This window comes from Mustela nivalis (genome assembly GCF_964662115.1).
Source record: "Mustela nivalis genome assembly, chromosome: 5".
In the NCBI taxonomy this organism is placed as follows: domain Eukaryota; kingdom Metazoa; phylum Chordata; class Mammalia; order Carnivora; family Mustelidae; genus Mustela; species Mustela nivalis.
In genome coordinates, this window is record NC_139024.1 from 150,797,135 (window position 1) to 150,812,960 (window position 15,826).

The 15,826-nt window shown below is 42.3% G+C and overlaps 1 protein-coding gene across 8 annotated transcripts in view; it reads left to right on the top strand.

The window, feature by feature from the left end:
* Positions 1–1,009: 1,009 nt before the first annotated feature.
* Positions 1,010–15,826, top strand: part of CDKAL1 (CDKAL1 threonylcarbamoyladenosine tRNA methylthiotransferase) — a 631,102-nt gene continuing 616,285 nt past the window's right edge. For 5 of the 8 annotated variants that reach the window (XR_014311876.1, XM_082730990.1, XM_082730994.1 and 2 more), the window contains exon 1: positions 1,010–1,117. The gene's annotated coding sequence lies outside the window, so the exon portion shown is untranslated. Of the gene's footprint in view, positions 1,118–1,939; positions 1,979–15,826 lie in introns of all 8 variants that reach the window. The other 3 variants (XM_082730991.1, XM_082730993.1, XM_082730996.1) reach the window with 1 other exon arrangement.

Here is a 15,826-nt window from a genome sequence, read left to right on the forward strand (position 1 = left end):
CAAAGGGTAGCATTGCAATTAGAAGATACACTAGCAATAAAGCTCATGATTTCTGTCTTCTTCATAGCTAATTGTCTTCGTTTTTTATTTTATTTATTTATTTTTCAAAGATTTTATTTATTTCATTTGACAGACAGAGATTACAAGTAGGCAGAGAGGCAGGCAGAGACAGAGGGGAGGAAGCAGGCTCCCTGCTGAGCAAAGAGCCCAATGCAGGGCTCGATCCATCCCAGGATCCTGTGATCATGACCCCAGCTGAAGGCAGAGGCTTAAGCCACTGAGCCACCCAGGCGCCCCATTGTCTTCGTTTTTTAAAGTGGAGATGCTCTTTCAGTAAACAAGGTCATGCACAGTGTCCTGGGTAAGAAATAATAAAATGAGAAAACACATGGAGGGCAACTAGACCAGAATCAGTGTACTCCATGAAAGTTTTTTCTGCTAAACTGCCTTACAGTGTAGCGGCCTTCCAAGCATTAAAAACAAAACAAAACAAAACAAAACAAAAAAACACAACAAAACAAACCCTTGCTTGGTGTTAAATGATCTATACTGTTTAATCCAACTGATCTTTGTCCTTTTCTACCCTCTTCGCCAATATGGTCTCTTTTCATAAAAGGTCGAGGGAGAAAGTAAATGTAACGAAAAGAATGGGTTCTTTCAGAGCTGGACAAAATTGAATTCAGCACAGGGGACTGCTACTACTAGTATAGTAACTTCAGGCAAGTATGTACCTCTTTTGTAAAATAACAACAACAACAACAACAACAATAATAATAATAAAAAGAAGAAGTTGGGAGATAATGTTTATGTTAAGCGCTTAATACGGTGTCTGTCACGTACTAAAAACTCAGCAGAAGATACTATTAATTGATTTTAAGAACCTGAGGTTTTGGCGTCGATTTTCACTCTTGCAATCAAAGGAATTCCGACTGTAATCTTTACCAAAACAAGTTAGACCTGAAGTCGCACTTTCAGCGAGGATGCAATTTGACCTCTTCGGGCCACCGTCGCCGAGCATGCGCAAGGAGACGTGGCGGGACGTCTGTGTCATGGCGAGCTCCATCTGAAGTGTTTTCCGTAGCCGCAGAACAGCGTGTGCTTCCCTCTCTTTGGGCTGGTAAATTGTTGCCTGATCTCTGACTCAGGGTGGCGGGTGGATCAGTGTGAGGCAGAGCGTGGCTAGAGCTTCGTTCATGGTGGAGCCCGTTTCTCCCGTTTCGGTCTTTCTCGGGCGGTTTGCTGGTTTGTTTCGTGGTTGAAAGGGGACTTGGCAGCTGGGGTCGGGGGGGGGACTTGGGAGGCGGGGAGCGCCGCCAGAAGTGAGGACAGAGTCGTTGGCGTTCGGTGCTGGAAGGGTGTAAGAAATATTTAAGGGGCCTCGTTCCTTATTGTCAAATCTAGTTTCATTCGTTCTCCCCCTGTCTGCGCCGAATTTGTGGGATGGGACGAGGCTTTCGCGGTTACGTAGCTTGTACGGAGCCGTATTTCCTGAATTTAGACTGCAGTTGGCTAGAAGGACCAATGTCTTGTGGTCTTTCAGTTTTGTTCCCTTTTACTCCTAAAACCTCCCTCTGGATCTCGGGACGACACGTGTTTCTCTCGTGGATGGTGACCCGTATACCTCCCTCTTTGCCTAGTTTCCGTTTTGGAGTTGGAAGTACTCGAATCACGCAGGCGTGTTGTCGTGCTGGGTTCGGCTGCTGTTCATAGCTGTGGCCAGACGCTCCACCACCGAGACGGCAGATGATGGTGGATGTAAACACACCCGACCCGCAAGATCCGTCCGAAGTTGGAAGTAGCGCGGAACCTCGTTCACCTTGCTGCCCCAGGCAGTCTTTAATGACGTCTAATCCCTTTTAGCGAGTCTGCAGGAGTTCTTAACTGTGGGTCTGTGAACTTGCTGGGAGCACGCTTTTTCTGATCCGTTTTTATTTTCCAGACTTTCCAGAGGATTTGAGACCGATTGCAGATAATCAAGGTACTCCTTTATTTCAAACTTTTTACGCTTGCATGAAGTGTTCCACACATTAGAAAGTTCAGAAAGGCAGCCTCGTTTCTAGTAATGTTGCCACCATCATTCTATGGAAATAACCATTCTCTGCGTATCATGCTATATCACCAAATCTAAGAGACTTTTCATTCACTGTACTTTTCATCTACATTCAGAAGCACTGTCATTGTTGTCCTCTTGGACATGTTCTGTAACCTACAGATTTTCTCCTTTTTGGGTTGCTGCTTCTTGGTCTCTTTTATAGGCCGGTTCTCTTCCATTTGGCAATTAAATTTGGACTCCCTTAAGGCTTGGTTCCTAATCCTTTTCTCTTTCTTTCTGGGTGGCCTAATCTACATCCTAGTGAATGCTGGTTTATTTTATTTTATTTATTTGACAGAGAGAGATCACAAGTAGACCGAGAGGCAGGCAGAGAGAGAGAGGGAGGGAAGCAGGCTCCCTGCTGAACAGAGAGCCCAATGCGGGACTCGATCCCAGGACTCTGAGATCATGACCTGAGCCGAAGGCAGCTGCTTAACCCACTGAGCCACCCAGGTGCCCTAGTGAATGCTGTTTTAATTCATTAATTTAATTTTAGCCATCCTAGTGGGTGTGGAGTGGTAGGTCATTGTGGTCTTGATTTGCATTTCCCTTATAGTTAATCATGTTGACGTCCTTTCATGTGCTTGTTGGCCATTTGTACACCTTCTTTGGAGAAATATGTATTCATATCTTTTGTCACATTTTACATTGGGTTGTCTTTTTATTGTTGACTTTGATAATTATTGCATTCTGATACTGGATGTTTATCAGACATGATTTACAAATATTTTCTCTCATTGTATGGCCTGTCCTTTCACTTTCTTGTGGTGTCCTTTGAAACCTAAGATTTTTTTTTTATTAAAGATTTTATTTATTTATTTGTCAGAGAGAAAAGGAGAGAGTGCATGTGCAAGAGCACATAGCCAGGAGGAGGAGCAGGCAGAGGAAGAAGTGGTCTCTCTGATAAGGAGGGAGCCTGATGCAGGGCCTGGGTTTCAGGACCCCAGCTTCACGACCTGAGCCAAAGGCAGATGCTTAACCCACTGAGCCTCCAAGGTGCTCCTCATTTGTTCATAGTTTTCAAAAGTGTATCAGGTGAATACAGTGAGCACTCAAGATTGAGAACATCTGTCCAGCAGAATGGTGGATCTCAATCAGGAATGTTTGGTGGAATTACCTGGGCAAGTTTTGCGTTAACATTTTTTTTTTTTTTTTAAAGATTTTTATTTATTTACTTGACAGACAGATCACAAGTAGGCAGAGAGAGAGCAGGAAGCAGGCTCCCCGCTGAGCAGAGAGCCCTGACTGTGGCCCTTGATTCCAGGACCCTGAGATCATAATCTGAGCCAAAGGCAAAGGCTTTAACCCACTGAGCCACCCAGGCGCCCCTGTGTTAACATTCTTAAATGCCACTCTTGGAGATACTAATTCAGAATGGAACCTGGATATTTGGTACTATAAAAGCTCTCCTAATAAATCACACATGGAAATAATACTACTGTAGGATATTTCTTTTTTCTTCTCATCATTTTTAGTAACTCCCTTTTTACTGACGATTTTTACTCCCTTTATCAAACTTGAATTCCTTTATCTTTTGAGAAAAAAGTTTATGATTCTGTTGTTACCTTTAAATATTGTCTTGCTTTCTTCTTAGTCGCAAGCTTTCATTTCCTTATTACTCATTTATAAATTTCTGAGGGCTAACAATTCCTCCTACCAGCTTGTTGGAAATAAAAACTTTATTGATGAGTGAGATTTTTTTTTAAAGACTTTATTTATTTATGTGACAAAGAGAGAGCACAAGGAGGGGGAGCAGCAGGCAGAAGGAAAAGCAGGCTCCCTACTGAGTAAGGAGCCTGATGCGGTGCTCGATCCCAGGATTCTGGGATCATGAGCAGAGCCGAGGGCAGATGCTTAACCGACTTTGCCACCCAGGCGCCCAGAGTGAGATTGTTTTGATTTGCTTGTGATAAGCAGCCAGATTTACCATTCCCTGCTTTTGTATTTGTCTCCTTTGTTTCTCTGAAGTGAATTTCTAGAGGTGGAATTGCTGGGCAAAGGATATATGTGTTTTAAAGTTTGGTAGGTATTGCTAGAAAGCCTTCCAGAAAGGATATACCAGTTTTACCATACTTTCAGCCAGCAATAGGGCTTTTGTCAGTCTTTTTTTTTTTAAGCAGTGGGGTAGACAAAAAATAATTTATTGTTTAAACACTTGCTGTTACTGTGCTTGAGCAGTATTTCTAGTGCTTATGGGCTGTTTGCATTTCTTGCGTGCCAGTTTTTCCTTTATCCCTTTTTTTCCTGGAGTGTCTTTATTTCTTAGCATAGCATTAGACTCTCACGTGGTCCGGGCTTTGCCAGTGAGGCACAGCTATGGGAGAGTGTGGTGCTGAGAGAAGGCTTGGATTCTAATTCTAGCTCTGTCGGCGCACAAATCTTTTTCTTTCTCTGGACTTCAGGTCTGTAAAAGGAGAGGCTTAGCAGTGTTTTCTTCTCCCCTCACTGTGTGATACTGTATGTCTACCTCCGTGGGCCCATCTCATCTCTCTTTCTCTGTTCTCTTTCCCTTCTTTGGGTCCATACACAATGCTGTATGGGATGTTAAAAATGTAACTAAGAGGGGCGCCTGGGTGGTTCAGTGGGTTAAGCTTCTGCCTTCGGCTCAGGTCGTGGGATCCAGCACTGCATCAGGCTCTCAGCTCCGCAGGGAGCCTGCTTCCTCCTCTCTCTCTCTCTGCCTGCCTTTTGCCTACTTGTGATCTCTGTCCGTCAAATAAATAAATAAAATCTTAAAAAAAAAAAGACTCAGTCCATTTTTCAAAGAAAATTGTAATTAATAAATATGGCTTTCAATTCAGAATCCTTTAGGCGTTCTTCAGTAACATTTGAAGGTACTATCTGGTCTTAGCTTTTGTCACTCACCTTATTTATTTCATAGACTAATAGCGATAGAAGAAACTTTAAGGGTTATTAGATATTTGCTTCAACTTCACATCCAGTGTCAGAATTTCCTCCTGTGTTATAGAGAGACTAGCTAAATTTACCTTAAGCATTTTATTAATTCATTCACTCGGGCAACAAATTCCATGTGCCTGCTCTGGGCGAGGCATTGTTACAGGTGTCATAGATGCCGTGGTGAGAAAGAGGTAATGCCTTTGTTCCTTATGGAGCTTACACTGCAGTGAGAAAGATGGAATTATGTTCTGCAGTTAGGGTGTCGGCTTAGAGGTCATTGTGAGTGTGTGTGAGTGCTTGGTCTCTTTGTGGTTATTTTATGTTATTTGCCTGAGACAGAGAGAGAGAACACGCATGTGTACAAGCGAGGGGAGCAGCAGTCAGAGGGAGAGAGAGAAACAGACTCCCTGCTGAGCGGGGAGCCCGATGCAGGGCTTGATTCCAGGACCCTGGGATCATGACCTGAGCCAAAGGCAGGCACTTAACTGACTGAGCCACGCAGGCGTCCCTGTGTGGTTACTTTGGATGTGGTGGTTAGGAAAGGCCTCTCTGAGGAGGTGTCATTTGAAGAGAGAAGTGGCCAGCGAGCCATACAATATTTGGGGCATGATATTCCAGTCAGTAAAAAACAGGTGTGAAGACCTCCGGGTCAGAAACTAGTTTGGCGTACTTAGCGAATATCTAAAAGGTTTAGTTTAGTTGGGACAGAGGGAGTAGCCAGGGGCCATATCTTGTTAGACTTGGTCAACTACAGTAAAAAAAAAAACAAAACTTATTGAGAACCTGTGATGTGCTAGCTGCAGTTTTAGGCACTGCTGGGATAAAGCAGTGAACAGAGCACACAAAAACTTTTACCTTTGGGGCTCCTGGGTGGCTCAGTTGCTTAAATGTCCAGCTCCTGATGTTGGCTCAGGTCATGGTCTCAGGTCATGAGATCGGGCCCTGTGGCCAGCTCTGCTGAGGGTAGAGCCTGCTTGGGATTCTCTCTCCCTCGGCCCTTCCCTGTTCCCATGCGCGCTTGTATCTTTCGCTCTCTCAGTAAAACAATAAACCTTTACCTTCGTGGAGTACATGTTCTGGTAGAGAAAGATTAAAAATTAATGAGAACCTCTGAGTGGGTAATGAAGTTGCTATGGTAAGGAGACAAGTCAGGGGAGGGGGAGAGCAAGTGTGTGTGTGTGTCTGTGCGCGCGCGCGCGCGAGAGAGAGAGAGAGAGAGAGAGAGAGAGCGAGCGCGCACGCATGCGTGCACAGTGAGGTGGGAGTTGCTCATAATGGTTTCAGTGTAGAGACCGTGGGATGAGTGTGTACTGGTGGGTATGAGGAAGCTCATGTGTTGAGTGGAAGGCGAAGGGGGATGGTAGGAAAGAGGGTCAGAGAGGTGACAAGAGGCTGATCGTACATGTCCTTGCAGACCTTTGCAGCAATTTTTTTTTTTAAGATTTTATTTATTTATTTGACAGAGATCACAAGTAGGCAGAGAGACAGGCAGTGAGAGGGGGAAGCAGGCTCCCTGCTGAGCAGAGAGCTGGATGTGGGACTCAATCCCAGGACCCTGGGATCATGACCTGAGCGAAGGCAGAGGCTTTAACCCACTGAGCCACCCAGGCGCCCCGCGATTTTGGTTTTTTACTGAGAGGGAATACCATTGGCAGTCTGAAGCTTGAGATGAAGTTAGGATTTAAAGGAATCCCTGGCTCGTGGTGCTGAAAATGTCCTTTGGGAATTAAGGGTTGACATAGGGAGACTAATTGGCAATAATCCATGAAAGATTCGATGTCTTGGGTATTGTAAATAATGCTGCGGTAAACACAGGGGTGCATGTATCTTTGAGTTAGTGTTTTCCTTTTCCCTGTGTAAATACCCAGATCGTGGACGTACTAGATCCTTGGTGTTTCTGTTCTTAATTTTTTGAGGAACCTCCATGCTTTTCCGTGGTGGCTGTACTAATTTACATTCCTACCAGCAGTGCACAGAGTTCCTTTCTCTTCCTCTCCAGCACTTGTTCATTTTTGTCTTCCTGGTTTTAGACATTCTACCAGGTGTGAGGTGATAGCTCATTGTGTTTTCGATTTGCATTTCCCTATAATTAATGATAGTGAGCATCGTTTCGTGTGTCTGTTGGCCATCTGTTTGTCTTAGGAAGAATGTCTATCCAGGTCCTCTGCCCATTTTTTTTTTTTTTAAAGATTTTATTTATTTATTTGACAGAGAGAAATCACAAGTAGTTGGAGAGGCAGGCAGAGAGAGAGAGAGAGGGAAGCAGGCTCCCTGCTGAGCAGAGAGCCCGATGCGGGACTCGATCCCAGGACCCTGAGATCATGACCCGAGCCGAAGGCAGCGGCTTAACCCACTGAGCCACCCAGGCGCCCCCTCTGCCCATTTTTTAATAGGCTTTTTTTTGGTGTTGAGTTGTATGTGCTTTTTACATACTTTGTATATATTACCCCTTTTTGGATATATCACTTGTAAATATCTTTCCCATTCAGTAGGTTGCCTTTTTGTTTTGTTGATGGTTTCCTTTGCTGTACAAAAGCTTTTTATTTGATTTAGTTCCAGTACTTTGTTTTTGCTTTTGTTTCTCTTGTCTTAGGGGATGTATCTAGAAACATAAGAGTCCTCCAAAACTGGATCGTGTCATCTGTGAATAATGACAGCCTACTTCTTTACCAGTATGGATGTCACTTATGTTCTCTCGTCTGAGCTGTGGCTAGGACTTCCAGCTCTGTGTTGAATAAAAGTGGCGAGAGTGGACACCCTTGTCTTTCCTGACCTTAGAGGGAAAGTTTTCACCATTGAGGATGATGTTGGCTGTGGGTTTTTCATACATGGCCTTTATTATGTTTTGGTATGTTCCCTCTAATTCCATTTTGTTGAGAGTTTTTATCATGAATGGATGTTGAATTTTGTCATATACTTTTTTAATATGTCATATGCTTTTTTTTCTATATCTATTGAGGTAGTATATGAATTTTATCCTTTGTCGTGTTGATGTGGTTCATGATGTGGATTGGTATATAAGTATTGAATCATCCTCGCATTCTGGGAATAAATTCTATCTGATCAAGGTGAATGATCTTTTTAATGTATTGTTTTATGGGGTTTGCTAATATTTTGTTGAGAATTTTGCGTCTATGTTCATCAGGGATATTGGCCTGTAGTTCTTTTTTTGTGGTGTCTCTGGTTTTGGTATCAGAGTGATGCTGGCCTCTTAGAATGTATTTGGAAGCTTTCCTTCCTCTTCTATTTTTTGGAATAGTTGGAGGAGAATAGGTATTAATTATTGATGTGTTAAGTGTCTGGTAGAATTCACTCATGAACCCCGCTGGTCTTGTACTTTTATTTCTTGGTAGTTTTTTGATCACTGACTTAGTTTCATTACTTGTAGGTGGTCTATTCAGATTATCTTATTCTTCTTGGTTCAGTTTTAGAAGATTATGTGTGTTTCTAGGAATATATCTATTTCTTCCTGGTTGTTCATTTTGTTGGCATATTGTTTTTCATAGTATACTCTTAAAATCCTTTGTATTTCTGTGGTATCAGTTGTTACTTCTCTCTTGTTTCTCATTTTATTTATTTGGGTCCTTTTGCCTTTTTTCTCAGTGAGTTTCCATAAAGGTTTTTCACTTTTATTTTTTCAAAGAACCAACTCTGGTTTTATTGATTTTTTTCCCCTATTGTTATTTTAGTCTCTGCATCATTTATTTCTGTTCTGATTTTTATTATATCCTTCCTTCTACTCATTTTGGCCTTTGCTCTTCTTTTTTTAGTTCCTTCAGGTGTAAAGTTAGATTGAATTTTTTTTCTTGCTTCTTGAAGTAGGCCTGTATTGATACATACTTCCCTTTTAGAACTGTTTTTGCTGTGTCTCCTAGATTTTGAATTGTTGTCTTTTTGTTTTCATTTGCCTTCATGTATTTTAAAAATTTTTTTTAAGATTTTCTTTCTTTCTTTTTTTTTTTAAATTTGTCATTGTAGTGTTTGAAAGCATATTCTAATTCCTCATTTTTTTTTTTTTTTAAGATTATTTATTTATTTGTCAGAAAGAGAGAGAGATCACAAGTAGGCCAAGAGGCAGGCAGAAGCAGAGGGAGAAGCCGGTTCCCTGACGAGCAAGGAGCCTGATGCGGGACTCGATCCCAGGACGCCGGGATCATGACTTGAGCTGAAGGCAGCCGCTTAACCAACTGAGCCACCCAGGCGTCCCAAGATTTTATTTATTTCTTAGAGTGAGTACACAAGCAGAGAGGGAGAAGTACTCCCGCTGAGCAGGGAGCCCAAGATGGGGCTTGAATCCCAGGACCCTGAGATCATGACCTGAGCCAAAGGCAGATGAGATGCTTAGCTGACTGAGCCACCGAGGTGCCCTAAATTTCTTTTTTGATGACTCTTTTGGCCCATTGGTTGCCTAGTATCATGTTGTTTAGTCTCCCCGTGTTTATGTTTTTTGCATTTTTTTTTCCCTTGTGATTTATTTCTAGTTTTATGCCATTCTAGTGAAAGATGCATGGTATCATTTCAGTATTCTTAAATTTATTGAGGCTTGATTTTGGGCCAAATATGTCATCTATTCTGGAAAATGTTTCATGTGCACTTGGAGAGAAAGTGTATTCTGTAATCTTGGATGGATATCTATAATGTCCATCTTGTCCATTGTGTCATTCAGATACATTGTTTCCTTCTTGATTTTCTGTGGATGATCTATCTATTGATGTAAGTGGGGTATTAAAATCTCCTACTGTTTTTATATTACCTACCATTAATTTCTCTCTTTATGTCTGTTAGTATTTGCTTTATTTATTTAGGTGCTTCTGTGTTGGGTACATAGATACTTGCAATTGTTATCCTCTTTTTGGATTGATCCTTTTATTATTATATAATGCCCTTTGTCTCTTATTACAGACTTTATTTTGTTGAAGTATTGCTACCCCAGCTTTATTTATTTATTTTTTTGGCTTCCATATGCTTGGCAGATGTTTTTCCATCCCTTTATGTCTTATGTCTTTAGATCTGAGGTGAGTCTCTTACAGGTGGCATATAGAGAAGAGTCTTTTTTTTTTTTTTTCCAAAGATTTTATTTATTTATTTGAGGGGGAGGAGCAGAGGGAGAGGGACAAGTGGACTCTGGACTGAGCATGGAGCCTGGCATGGCGTCCGGTTCTATGACCTTGAGATCATGGCCTGTGCTGAAACCAAGAGTTGGATGCTCAATCAACTGAGCCACCCAGGCACCCCAGATGGGTTTAAAAAAAAAAAATATTCTCTGTGTCTTTTGTTTGGAGCATTTAGGTCATTTACATTTAAAGTGATTATTGATAGGTGTGTACTCATTGCCATTAAAAAAAATTTTTTTTTCTGGTTGTTTTTGTACTTTTTCCTTCCTTCTCTTGCTCTCTTTCTTTGAGATTGGTATAGATCTATAGTGTTTTGTTCAGCGTTGTTTCTCTTTGTTTTTTTGTATCTCTCATGGGTTTGTGGTTACCATGAGGGTCATAAATAACATACTAAGTAAAGAGCAGTTCATATTAATTTGGTGGTCATTTAAGTTCAAACAAAGTCTGAAAAGAACAGAAAAAAAAAATCTTTTTCCTCTTCTCTTTTTACTCCCTGCTTCACATTTGTGTATATGTTTTCATATCTTACAACTTTTTCTTATGTCTAATTATGTCCATTTCTTTTCCACTTAAAGAAGTTCCTTTAACATTTTTCTTAAGGCTGGTTTAGTGGTGATAAATTCCTTTAGCTATTGTTTGTGTGGGAAACTGTTTCTCTTCCTTTAAATCTGAATGATAATCTTGCCTGGTAGAATATCCTTGGTTGTGGCCTTTTTCCTTCAGCACTTTGAGTATATCATGCCTTCCTCTTCTGGACTGCAAAATTTCTGTTAAACAATCAGCTGATAGCCTTACGATGATTCCCTTTTAGATGACTTTTTGTTTCTCTCTTGAAGCTTTTAGGATTATCCCTTTATCTTTAACCTTTGACATTTTAATTATTATGTGCTGTAGTATGAACCTCCTTGGGTTCTTTTTTTGGGAACTCTGCTCTTTGGACTTGGATGTCTATTTCCCCTCCTTAAGTTAGAGAAGTTTCAGTTATTCTTCAAATAAGTTTTCTGTACCTTTCTCTCTTTTTCTTCTGGGACCCCTCTAATGTGAATATTTATTCACTTCATGTTATCCAAGGGATCTCTTAATCTTTTCTCCTTTTATAAGAACTCTTTTCTCATTGCTGTTCAGCTCATGTGCTCTTCATTATCCTGTCTTCCAGATTGCTGATATGTTCTTCAGCTCCTCTAACCTACTGTTGATTCCATCAGTGTGTTTTTTTTATTTTGGTTATTGTATTTTTCAGCTTGGATTGGTTCTTTTATTATTTTCTATCTTTATATTGAAGGTTTCACTGAGTTCCTCTAGTCTTTTTTTGAGCCCACTTAGTATCTTTATGATCATTACATTAAATTCTTTATCAAGGATTTTGCTTAAGTCAGTTGCATTTAATTCTTTTACTGAGGTTTTTTTTCCTTCTCCCCCCTTTGGAGCATATTCCTGTATCTCCCCATTTTTCTTGACCTTTGTGTTTGTTTCTATGAATTAGGCAAAAGGGTGCCTTCTCCAAAAGTTGAAGCGAAAGATGACCCCTATGCAGACCGTGTGTTCTTGCAGACTTTTGCTGACTGGCTGGAGCTGTGGCTATATGTACTTAGTTACTCTTTCAAACTGTGGCTTTTTACAGAAAGGATAAAGAACAAATATTTTAAAGGAAAAGAAAATAATAAAAGAAAAGAAGAAAAGGAAAAAAAAGATGAAAAAAGAGAAGAAAAAAAAAGAACAAAACCAAAAAGAAAAAAATATACGCTAGATAAGTCAAATTTTACAAAGATAAACAGTAAAAATTAAAACAGACACACACATACACAAAACACAGAACTGCAGCCTGTTTGTTTTGCCCCAGTACCACAGGATGCTGGTGTGGGCTTGTGGACCGTGGACTTGCTGAGGTCACAAGCTCCCTGTGATGACTGGACCTGCCAGTTCCAACATTGGGACCCTCCAGTTATGGCGTTGGAATCCATCTCTTAGGGCAGCCAGACCCTTCTTCAGGTGGGGAGGAAGAGAGAATTCCCGCAGTTCCTTGGCCCTTTTAAACACAGGCTGTTTTTCTGTGCCCCAGCACATCTAGGGCTGGTGTGAGTTTATGGACCCTGGGCTTGCTGAAGTCACAGTCTCACTGGGAGGCTTGGATCTGTCCATCATGGAATCTGGACCCTGTTCTGATCTTGGCTTTTAAGGTGGGGTGGGAGCATCAACTGCAGTTCCCCAGCCCCTCTGACTTAGAGAGGTTTTCCTCTAGCTCCTCTGCTACTTGGCAGAGTTTTAGGGTTGTTGCTTTTATATGCTGGTTGCTCTTTTTTTTTTTTTTTTTTCTGTAAGATTTTGTTGATTTGAGAGCGAGTGAGAGTGATGGAGCAGGAGCGGGAGAGGGGCAGAGAGGCAGGAGGGGGAGAAGCAGGCTCCCTGCGGAGCCTGATGCCGGACTTGATCCCAGGATCCCGGGGTCATGACCTGAGCCAAAGACAGATGCTTAACTGACTAACCCGCCCCAGGGCCCTTACTAGTTGCCCTTTTAAACCTTGTTTTTATTTTTTTATTTTTCCTGTGTCCAAGGAGAGAGGGATCTGTTCCTGGTCCTTCAGTACTGTCCCTTCCCACTGCAGTTGACAGTGCTGGAGGTGGGGCTTCCCTCTCTTGCTGTGTCTTTGTCTCTCTTGCTCTTCTCCTGCCGTGCCGTCTGTGGTGGTTCCACACTTGCTCACTCGCTCTGTGTTCCTAGGAGGAGGAGTTCTATTAATAGGTGTAATTTGGTGTGTTCTGCGGAGGAGGTGAGCTCAGAGTCTTCCTACAACACCATCTTGAGTTGGAACTAAGGGGAGTTTTTCTTCCTTTTTATTTTTTTCTTTTAAGTTTTTATTTAAATTCCATTGAGTTGGGGCACCTGGGTGGCTCAGTTGGTGAGGCGGCTGCATTCGGCTCGAGTCATGATCCTGGAGTCCCTGGATCGAGTCCCGTATCGAGCTCCCTGCTCGGTGGAGAGTCTGCTTCTCACTCTGACCCTATCCCTTCTCATGCGTGCACTCGCTCTCTCTCAGTTTCTTTCTCTCAAATAAATAAATAAATAAGTCTTTAAATTCCACTGAGTTAACATATAGTGTAATACTAGCTGCAGGCGTACCGTAGAGTGATTCAACACTTTCGCACATCACTGGCGCTCATCACAAGTGCCCTCCCTAATCCCCATCACCTATTCGCCCTCGCCTCTGGAAACCATCAGTGTGTTCTCTAGAGTTAAGAGTCTGTTTCTTGGTTTGTCTTCTTATCTCTCTTTTTTTTTTTTTTTTTTTTTAAAGATTTATTTATTTATTTGACAGAGAGAGATCACAAGTAGGCAGAGAGGCAGGCAGAGAGAGAGAGGAGGAAGCAGGCTCCCTGCTGAGCAGAGAGCCCAATGCGGGACTCGATCCCAGGACCCTGAGATCATGACCTGAGCCGAAGGCAGCGGCTTAACCCACTGAGCCACCCAGGCGCCCCCTTCTTATCTCTTTTTTAAATCCTTTGCTTGTTTGTTTTTTTTTTCTTAAATCCCACGTATGTGTGAAATCATCTTTCTCAGACTGACTTATTTCCCTCAGTATAATAGGCTCTGGCTCCATCCACATTGTTGCAAATGGACAAGGAGTTTTTCTTCAAGGGAGAGAAATATGATCGAGGTAGTACGGGGAGCAAGCGGGGTCCAGATACAGTAGGAGAAATAACATCGTGTTTGTTCAGCGGGTGAAATAACACCATGTTTATAGGTAGGTAGTAATGATTCGGCACAGAGGCAGTGATGTTGCAGGAGGAGGAGTGATTGCCGGGAGGCTGTGCTTGAGTAAGTCAGAATAGAAGGATTGTTCCTGGTTGGGGGGCGGTGGACCGTTCACTTACAGGAACAGATTGGTAGGCAGAGTACATGGGCAGAGAAGCATTTCCCTGTAAAAGAAGGAAGTCCTCCATCTGTGCAGAATGTGGCAAGGGATCTGAGGGTCTGCTTCATTCAGGCCTTCTGTTTTTGGTACCATCTTTAGCCTCATTAAGAGGAGATCTGTGAGAAATTAATTTTCGGAAAACTCCTAAAATAAATGAGTTTTAGGCTCTTTACTGCAGCTTTTCACAGTCTTTGATCTACTAATGAATACTGGGGGTCTGTAAGGAGGCAGAGTTTGCAAATTTATTTGACCACAGAACCATTTTTCCCCACTGATCGTTCGTATTTGAAATAAATAGAACCAATTTCAGAAAGACTAACCTACTTTATTTCTCCTTCTCTAATTTGCTGAGTTGGCCAGGGCTCTTCTTAGCAAGAGCAGAAAACCCAATTTAAACTAATTTAAGCCACAGAGGGAATATACTGGCTTACATAACTGGGCAGAACAGGCTTTTGATCCAGGTGTTCAAATAATGTCGGTGTTCTCTCCCCAGCCCCCATTAGGCTTCATTCCCTGGGCAGTTTCTGCCCTATGGCGGGCAACATGGCCCCCAGCATCCCCAGTCCGACATCTTCCCTACTTAGCCACTTCAGTGAAAGGGAAGCCGTCTCTCCTGTTAGCTCTGGCATAGAAGTACTCTTGATGGTTTTCAGTGATCGGGCTTGTCACGTACATCCCTGAACCACTTATTGTGGCCAGGAGGATGGGTCACTTTAAAGGCTTGGCTCCTGTGCCGCATTCCTGTGTCTAGGGAAGGAGGAGTGATAGGCAGCCCCACCAGGACAATGCGGTATGCACGTTCACCACATTTTAACCAATCTTTAGTAGGTTATTTTTAACCTTTTGCTGTTACTACCAGTGTAGAACTATCTTTGAACACAGGTTTGTCTGATTTACTGGGCATCATTTGTTACAGTTGTAAAGAGTCTGTTACAGTAAAGGGCACAAAAGGATCCTGGCTGGAAACTGCTCATTTAATTGAAAGTTGTTCGTGGGAGGTTGGGGATCTGGCAAGTGAAGAGCGGGAAGATTTGTCCGAGAGGCTTGAGACCGACAAGGGAGTATTAGGATCCTTAACACTGGTTTGGGCAATGCAGATAGGACTAGTGGTCATTTGGTATACCTACATCACGTAGGCATTCGAGGCTACATGAAGTAGCAAATGGGCTTGGGCTCTTTGGGTAAGTTAGCTCTTTGTGTTTCAGGAGGCTCTTTTTTTTTTTTTTTTTAAGATTTTATTTATTTATCAGAGAGAGAGAAGGGGAGAGAGCGAGCACAGGCAGACAGAATGGCAGGCAGAGGCAGAGGGAGAAGCAGGCTCCCCGCCGAGCAAGGAACCTGATGTGGGACTCAATCCCAGGACGCTGGGATCATGACCTGAGCCGAAGGCAGCTGCTTAACCAACTGAGCCACCCAGGTGTCCCCAGGAGGCTCTTTAAAGTGAGGACAGTAACACCACCAAACTCATGGAGCTGCAGATGCTTAATGAATGACCCGGTAAAGCACTTTTTCATAAGCGTAGTAGTAGTACTCAGTCAGTGCACTCAGCATATATTCCTTTTTCTTTCCAGATAACTTTTTTCTTAATTATTTTATTTTCACATAATTATAGATTCACTTTCAGTAATAAAAATTATGTGGAGATGCTATAATGTTTATCCAGTTTTCCCCAGTGGTAACATCTTGTGAAACTGTAATATAGTATCACCGCGGAGGGGGAGGGGGGACTGACATTGACAGAGTCAGGATGGAGAACATTGGCATCACTCCCAGGGATCGCTCCTGTTGCCTTTCGACAGTCACATTCACTT